Source organism: Micropterus dolomieu, linkage group LG15 (assembly GCF_021292245.1).
Source record: "Micropterus dolomieu isolate WLL.071019.BEF.003 ecotype Adirondacks linkage group LG15, ASM2129224v1, whole genome shotgun sequence".
NCBI classification, from domain to species: domain Eukaryota; kingdom Metazoa; phylum Chordata; class Actinopteri; order Centrarchiformes; family Centrarchidae; genus Micropterus; species Micropterus dolomieu.
The window spans coordinates 5302887-5312444 of record NC_060164.1 but is presented as its reverse complement, the minus strand read 5'-3'; positions in this window follow the sequence as shown (position 1 = coordinate 5312444).

Here is a 9558-nt window from a genome sequence, read left to right as displayed (position 1 = left end):
TCTACAACTGACAGTACATACTAGTAAGAGCAGCAATAAATACTAGTAAGAGCTCACAGTACATATCACATCAATGGGGTAGATACCTAGGGAAGGAAGTAAGAGTTAGCAAAAAGTGCAATCAAAACAAAAAGTGCAATCAATACAAGATCATTGTAGGGGATAGAAGAAGAAGAGCACAGGAAGAGCATGTTAGAGGTTAGGAGTTAGAGGTGTTATAAGAGGAAGTGTTCTCGGAAGAGATGAGTTTTCAAGAGCTTCTTGAAGTTAGAGAGGGACGCCCCTGCTCTGATGGCATGTGGTAGCTCGTTCCACCATCGTGGTGTCACAGATGAGAATAGCCGGGACTGGGATTGCTTTGTGTGAAGGGATGGCAGAGCCAGGCGGCGTTCGTTGGAGGAGCGTAGCAGCCGAGAAGGAACGTAAGTTTGTATTATGGAGTTTAGGTAGATGGGTGCAGACCCAGTAGTCCCTCTGTACACAAGCATTAGTGACTTGAATTTGATTCTGGAGGCCACGGGTAGCCAGTGGAGGTCACTGAGTAATGGAGTGACATGAGTCCTTTTGGGCTGATCAAAAACCAGATGCGCTGCTGTGTTCTGAACCATTTGTAAGGGTTTCACCGCACAAGCTGGGAGACCTGCCAGGAGGGCATTGCAATAGTCGATGCGAGAGATAACCATGGCCTGTACCAGAAGCTGGGTGGCGTACTGAGTGAGGTAGGGCCTGATTTTCCTTATGTTGTATAGAGAAAAGCGGCATGACCGAGAGACAGCAGCAACATGGTCTGAAAAGGACAGATGCTTTAGCTGACCTTAGGGCTTCTGTTACAGACAGAAGAGCCGTTTCAGTAGAGTGGGCACTCTTAAAACCAGACTGATATGGATCTAGGAGGTCATTCCCTGAGAGGAATTCTGAGACCTGTTTGAATACTGCCCGTTCAAGAGACACTGGTCGATAGTTCTCAACTTGAGTTGGGTCAAGTGAGGGCTTTTTAAGCAAGGGTGTAACCCGAGCCCTTTTGAAAGTGGTCGGGAAGGTTCCTGAAGCCAGAGAAGTATTTATCACATGAGTGATTGTCGGGACTAATTCAGACAAACACAGGTGTGAAATAAATTAATCCATAATAGTGACACCTCAGAGACCTGTGACTGCTCTGAAGAGACCATCCTCAGGTAATGGGGGTCAACCAAATGGGATCCCAGCCAAAAGGTCATGTGAACCACCAGTGGAGACATTCATTCTGTTTTGTATATCATATTTTATACTTCTGATTCATGAAAATATCACAATTGACTGATTAGTCATGATATTTACTGTTTTAGTGCTATGTAAGCAATCCACACTGCAAATACACCCTTAGTTGTTCAATATTTTCAGACAGTGTGAGTGCAAATGCTGAAATTCTGCTCCCAGCTGGGCCCAACGTTGCAATGTTACGTTTCCCTAAAAACTTACTAAAACATAAAACATTCTAAAATCCTCCATTTTCAACATCAGAGGCCTCCTACAGGTGAAATATTTTTATTATAATTTTCTTTCTATATTTGGGTCTTACAGGTTTAATGGAAAACAGCAACTTTACATCTTGGCTTTAACAAATGGCAGCAAGTGGTAACTGTTACCTTATTTATCATGCTTTCCCGTCTGGTTGTTCGGTTATATGCTGCAAAGCAATGAAATCAACAGAGCAAGATAGGAAAAACTGTACAGTGTCAAGTCTACCTTGACATTACATGCTATCCCACCTAAGAGACATGTTTCATTTAATACAATGACAGGGTTGGAAATGCAATATGTTTTTGAGGGATTGTTTGTTTCCATTTTATTCCTGTGTGCATTAGGTGATTGACAGAAAACAGAGTGCAGAGTATTGCAGCACTAATATGAAAACACTCAGCAGAGGGATGTTGAAATAACATTAAATTGAACCTTGACAAAATCAAATTAAAAGTAAATCCTTACTGTTGAAATCTTGCTCAGTTGAAGTTGTCAAACTGCGGGAGAATGGATGGCAGCCATTCAAGGACAAAAAAAGTCTTGATATTTGTTTATCTTATCTGATTGGGTAAATATGAAGCACTATGGGTTGATTCAGATGGAATATCACAATGTGTACCTACACTGAAAGGTTAGAAAAGAATCATCCATTGCAAATGTCCAATTCCAGCATACATTAATATCATCTAGCCTCCAGATTTCTCACGCATTACTGAGTGGCACTGTGTGCCTTTTTTTATTTTTTTTTGTGTGAGTGAGAAAGGGAGAGGGAGATAAAAAATGTGTGTGTGAGTAAATGCGAGTGCAACGGGCTCCAGCAGAAGCTGAGATTCACTGATCATTTTGGGATGCATATGGTAGGAGGACAGAGAGGGTGGGTGGAGAGAGTAGAGAGGATGAGAGCGAGAAATTTTAATTTGCTCAGGGTTGCATGGCAAATATGTTGTGCTGAATGTTTACAGAAAAACAGGCCGGTAGACTACTTGCTGCTGTTTTTGCAGCATTCACCAGTGTACTCAATGTGCTGTAATTGCATTTTTTATCACCAGCACATACATACTGTAAATCCAGAAATGTCCAGTGTTGAGCAATTGCAGTTTGAAGTTGATACTGAAGAAGGACATGAAGTTCTTGCTTTTTGTCCTTTGCAGCTAACTTTGGTATGAGAGCTGATGCATCACTAGCGTCTTGAGGTTTGTGTCACACATCATGTCCGACTGTATCATGAATGACTCAAAGAAGTGTAGCACTTCCAGAAAAATACCAATGTCAGTTTGTTGCTGTGTTGTGGCAGCTGCCATGAAAGTGGTGGGGGGAGGGCACTGTTGTAGAACCTGGTCTAAAGATGGTTTATATATAGATTATATAGATTATTTCTTCTGGAAATTTATTTTTACAAAATTACAAAAATACATCTATATATCTATTCATCCCACAACTTTGGCTCGGTGAGCTGAAATAAATGGTTGTAGTCTGCTGTGACGTGTAATGAAAGTGCTATACCTGTCTTTCGGTCATGCCAGTTTGCTCTATACAACATAAGAAAATCAGGCCCTCCCTCACTCAGTATGCCACCCAGCTTCTGGTACAGGCCATGGTCGCTTTACTATTAAGAACCAGCAGGTAACTCAATTGTAGTTGTAATTGTGTTGTTTAATTTCAAGTCACTCCGAGGTTCACTCTGACTGTCGATCGTTATGAAAAGATGAATGAGCGTTTGTTTTCATGCCAAACTTGTGGTGGTCGTTCATTTATGTCCCCGTGGCTGCCATCACGTTAATAATTATCGTTGTTTATTTAGTTAACGTTACACTGGGTTTGAGAGTCTGGGGGATGTGTTGACTTACAGTAGTTAATGAGCTGTCGTTAATTGCATTACACATTACATGGTTGTGCTCTGTAAGTGAAAACCGGTTACAGTTACAGAATCCCTTATAGCTATGCATTGTTCTAAGCAGCCTGGATTGAACACAGCAGGTGACATTCATCTATGTATTGTATCCAATAGGGCAATACAAAAGCAGCAGTCATTTTTACACCTCGAAATCTTGTCACTTTTGGAATCCATTATATTTGACTGAATTCAACCTCTTAAAATGATAAGCACTATTACTAGCCACATAAAAACATGAAAACAAAGCAGATTTTTGGGTTTGCTCACTACTCCCTTACAGGTAATCGTACACATTACACCATATTAGTTTATACAATATTTTAATTTAACATTGCTTGTAACAGTGCACCACTTATGTTGTTTGTGTTGCATTATGTTACAGTTCACTTCTAAGCATATGATAAGTTAAAGTAAACACACAGTCATAAGTTAGTTTCAGTAACATTTTATTAGGTTGCATGTTTAAACATGGTTTAACGCAGTTTGTGGGCAACAAGTTGGATAATAAAAAGACTTCGGATCACTGATCACTGCTCAGACAGCTGCGTCATGATATTAACGATGACCTGGCTTCATTATAACATCCCAGATACAGCCGTGGAGCCAGTAGGCTGAGCCATCTACCGAGCTGACTGCACAAAGGATTCCGGTAAAAAAAAAAAAAGGACGGTGGTGCATGTAATAACAACTGGATACTGCTGTGATCGAGAGTTCATAATGCTAAAATGCAGACCGTTCTACTTGCCAAGGGAATTTCCATCAACGGCTGTGCGTGTGCACCCCAAGCTAATGCTAAGGCGGCTATGAGAAAGCTATATGATGCTATCAGCAGACAACAAAGTAGGCTATCAGACAGTGTTTTATTGTGGCTGGGGATTTCAATCACTGCAAACTCAACAATGTTAATATCAAAACAAGGAAGGGCAAAATATTAGACCAGGTGTATACAAACATACTGGGAGCCCACAAAACGCATTTATCACCCCACCTTGGATCTGATCATCTGGCCCTCTTTTTGACTTCTGCATACAAACCCCTTATCAGTGGATCCAAGCATCACATGAAGACTGCAGACCTGGACTGATGCAGTCACATCAGCATTACAGGACTGCTTTGCGGACACAAGTTGGGAGCTCTTTTGCCATTCAGACATTGACCACTACACTTCAGCAGTGTTTGCATACTAACTTCTGTATTGGCACTGTCATTGTCAAAAAGAACATAAAGATATCTCCAACCCAGAAGGCCTGGTTCAACGGGAGGGTGAGAATGCTACTCAAAGACAGAGATGCTGCACTCCGTTCAGGTGACAGAAAGTACTACAGGAAATCTAGGGCAGACTTGAGGAGAGGCATCAAAGATGCTAAACAAAAATACAAACAGCGCGTTGATGATGACTTCAGGGAGTACGTTCCTTGTACTATGTGGCAAGGCATTAGGAAAATCCCTGACTACAAACCAAATCACATTCCTCTCTCCTCCAATGACACCTTCCTCCCAGATCAACTCAACTCATTCTTTGCCCGCTTGGAGCATAGTACCAGCAAATTACTACCAAAGGACACTATCTTCACCTCACATGAAGAGGAGCAGCCGCTCACACTCCAAAAATATCAGGCTAGGAAGGTCCTGCAGAACATCAATATCAGTAAGGCAGCTGGTCCTGATGGTGTCCCAGGCCGAGCACTGCAGGCATGCGCCAGCCAGCTATCCACAGTCTTTCCAGACATTTTCAACCAATCACTACAACAAGCCATGGTTCCTGCCTGCCAGAAAACCGACATTATAATCCCTGTCGCTAAGATCTTAGCAGTCGCTATCTTAAATGATTACCGGCCCATTGCACTTGGCTGGTACTATCGAACATCAAGGCCAGCATTCCTCCCAGTTGCCTACAAAAGTAATAGATGCACAGACGATGCCATTTTACTTGTACTCCACACTGTCCTCACTCACTTGGAAAACTGCTGCTAGGATGCTCTTTGTCAACTTCAGTTCAGCTTTTAATTCCCAGCATTAATCAGTCCCAGCAAACTGGTCAACAAGCTGCACTCATCCGGGCTAACTCCTCCCTATGACTGTTGATCAAGGACTTTCTTACAAATAGACACCAGCAAGTTCGAAAAGGCAATCTTACCTCCTCCACTATTAGCCTCGGTACCAGAATCCCCCAGGGATGAATCCTCAGTCCACTCCTCTACTCACTTTTCTCACATGACTATATTCTCATCCACAGCTCTAATGCCATATTCAAACTTGCAGATGACACATTTACAATGGGACTAATCACCAACAACAAGGAATCAGCCTTCAGACAGGAGGTCGAGAGTAGAGTTGCATGGTGCAAAGTCAATGACCTGATTCTCAACACCAAGAAGACAAAGGAAATGGTCGCTGACGTCAGGAAGAGCAAAACATTCCTGCATACGGGAATACACAAACGGGGAGGTTGAGCGAGTGCTCTGTTTTAAATATCTTGGAGTACACTTACCAGTCATCCTCTGTTTACCAAACTCCCTTCAGGCGGCTCAAGGTCATTAGGACAAGGACAAACTGTCATCAATCAAGCCAAACTGTGACTAATGCACACTGAATTCAATGGTGAGGTCATGGATGACATCACAGGGCCAAACCAAGTAGAGGGTTTCCTTTCTTTATAGGAATGCTTCTTTTGTTTTTCGGTCTTCCTGAGTATATGTGTTTACTCTTCTAGAGTCAGTTGGTGGGGAATGAAAAGGTAAATAAATTCCTGAATGTTAAGTGATTTCCTTGAAGTAATCAGATCTGAACAGATAGGTGTTGGGCTGTAGCTATTGATATTGTAGTAATCGAGTATTCTACAAATTATTCCATTGATTCATACAGTAATCAGATAAATGCTTTTGCTTGGCGCCCCTATTACCACATTCAGCTGTGTAACTCATTTTACTGTAACGTTACAACCCAAACTCACGGACTTACCAGTTGGACAACAATAACAATAAACGCATGTTTATACATTTACAACTAAGAATTCTGCCTTACCTTTGCCAGCCTTCTTCTGAACTAGCAATCATAATTTACATTAAATGCTAACATTAATACGGAGGTGAGGCTGTGCTGCTACAAACACGCTCCTTTTGTTAGCGTTGCTATGAGTTTGAGTGAGTTATTTTCCTTAAGTTCTTAGTTATACATGTCCTGCAGACCACTGTAAAAATAATGTCTGAGTCTGCCTACCTACCACACTTGGCCACGCTAGAGATTTAAATGATGTCTACATGCTGGTTGTGGTGAAGGAGTGAAGAACCGACATTCTGGATGGACGTGTTGTGGAGCAGGATTCCTCTGAGCTCATTAGAAGAACCAAATGGAAAGTTGGTTGGGATGAAAATGTGACATGGAGTAGTAGAGGTGCGTCTAACAATAGAATATTTATGTGTGGTGGCTTATTCAGATTCAAATAATAATAATATAATAATAATAATAATCCTTATTTGTAGAGCACTTTTCAAAAACAAGTTACAAAGTGCTTTAACAAGTGTAAAGAATAATACAAAAAAGATAAGAGCATGAAAATTTTATATAAAATTAGTAAAATACAATAAAATAAAAGGGATAAAATAAAGTCAAATAAGATCGGGAAAAGCTCTCCTATAAAAGTATGTTTTAAGAAGGGACTTAAAAGAGTTCACTGACTCAGCCGCCTTGATTTCCTCGGGCAGGCTGTTCTCAGAGCCTCGGGGCCCTGACAGCAAACGCTCTGTCCCCTTTAGTTTTCAGTCGAGACTCTGGAACAGACAACAGACCTCTGCCCGAGGATCTCAAGGTACGTGCTGGTGCGTATGGGACTAAAAGATAACCATCAGGCTTCTGTACAGTCTTACACAACTCCACCATAAATGCTGTAAAGCTCTTGTCTCTGCAGAAGGTAACAACGGGCAGATTATTTTAGCTTTTAATAATTTGTAAAAGCTTTAGCGTTTATTGATGTAAACACAAGCTGCCGGGTAGATCATAGATAAAGATCTACATCTACAGAAAATCCAATAATTGATAATGTCTTAGAAATGCAGTGCAAGGACATTGTTGAGAATAGTTCTTAAGGGGCTTTGTTCTTCACACCCGAACCTGGCTCACAATATTTCTCAACAGACATTACCATTTCAATAACCACCAGTAACTATGGGATTTGGGTTGCATTCCCATAATCTTAGTCATCCCAGTATTTGTGTACAAAAACATCCCTTTCTCAGTAGTAGAAATGGAGAACATCTGCAATGGCACCTAGCACAACATAAAAACAAAAGTACACAATGTTAGTTTAATAGGCTGGAGCCAGCAGTGTTTTCAGTTTGATGTCTTTGCATCTGCTGTAAGAAGCAGAGAGGCTGTCTGTTCACAGGAGGTGTCTGCAACATCCTTCCACAACATCATACACATCAAGCTGTGGGATCTGTGGGGTTTGGGCGCAAGTTTCACACTCTGGAGAAATGGATCCGAGCTAATTCTTAAAAAAAAAAAAAGAAAAAGAAAGAAAGAAAGAAAGAAAGTAAAAAAAGGCTGACTCAGTCTGAACTGGTTCTCAGCAAGAAGCTAAATGCTTTACATGTTGTTCAAGCTTTTTTTTTTTACAATATTCTGGTTCAGCTTCATTTTTATCACAATATTAAATGTATATATAGTTCTTCTAAGCTCCAACCAACATTCATCACACAAGTCTGCCTTACTGTATGTCTCTTTAATCTGTTTTTATATTGCTGTCAAGCCCATGTATGCTTTGACTAAAGCACGAAAAGAAACTGCTGAATACCCCAGTCATGACTGGACTTTTCTGGCAAAGTGACAGGACCTCGACAGCTTGGCCAGAGTAACCCTAATCCAATGAAACACTGAATGAAGAAGTAACTGAGTGACAGCATGACCTTCAGACATAAAGTTGGTAAGGGTCACTGGATGAAGCAGGCAGCCATCACTTGGCTAGCAAGGTCAGTGTGTCATAGAAAAAGGATGAGGATGATGCATGGCTCAGAACACTCACTCCCTGCAGGCTCCTCAAAAGCATCGACTGAGTGACATTGTGGACATGCGAGAGAGAGAGAGAGAGAGAGAGAGAGAGAGAGAGAGAGACAGACAGTAAAGGACAGAGCAAGTGAGAGGGGGTTGAGATAGCCTGCATAAGGTTGAACTTGATGTCTTGGCACACAGGAGATAGATTTTCAGGAGCACAACAGCCCATCTGTGCCCTTACATAAAGTGTTTCCCTCAAGTGGGATTGTGAATTGAGAGGGAAATGCCCTGATCTGCGCCATTCAGTCTGGTGAACGAAAAGCCATGTGAACCGTAAAAAAGCTGGGACCATCCTAAAGGGCATGTGATGACAGAGCCGTATCACGCCTCCCTACCTCCCACTCTGCTGTTCTCTTTTTGATCCCTTGCTGTCATCCTTTACTAGGCTTTAGTTGTGACTTTACTGTAAACACAATGTACCACTGACTGTTCGATGACCGTGAATAACTCATGACCAGCACATCCAGTATTTCTCCGCAGCGGTGGAACAAGTTTCTGTTATAAGTAAAAGCCATGCACTCAAAATTTGACTTCAGTAAAAGTACAAAAATATAAGCATCAACATACACGTGACATACCAAAAGTAAAAGTTGTCAATATCAAGTATGGCTCATTTCAGAAAATGTATCACTGGATTATAACGGTCTTTCACTCGATGCCAGGATAGGCTCCATGCCCCCTTTGACCGTGTAGGAGGTAAGTGCTGATGGATGGATGGAATTATAGAAGCATTATGTGTATGTTACTTTAATGTTGCAGCTGGTAAACATTTCAACTTCTTCAAATAAACGTAAGGGAGTAAAAGGTACAAAACTGGCCTCTGAAATGTAGTTAAGTAGAAGTATAAAGTAACATAAAATGGAAATACTCAAGTAAAGTACTAGTAACAATTGTACTTAAGAACAGTACTTGAGTAAATGTGCTCTTATTTTCCACCACTGCTTCTCCACGGGTGATCCTGGATGTTGATATATCAGCATGTAGGCTAACGTTAGCAGCTCTGTTCTGATATAATGAAGCCTAGCACATCATCTCTCTCTCTTTCTCCCCCGTTCTTGCTTTCAACTCAATCAGCTGACTGAGGACATTTAGGCTTTCAGTTAAACCAACCGCAT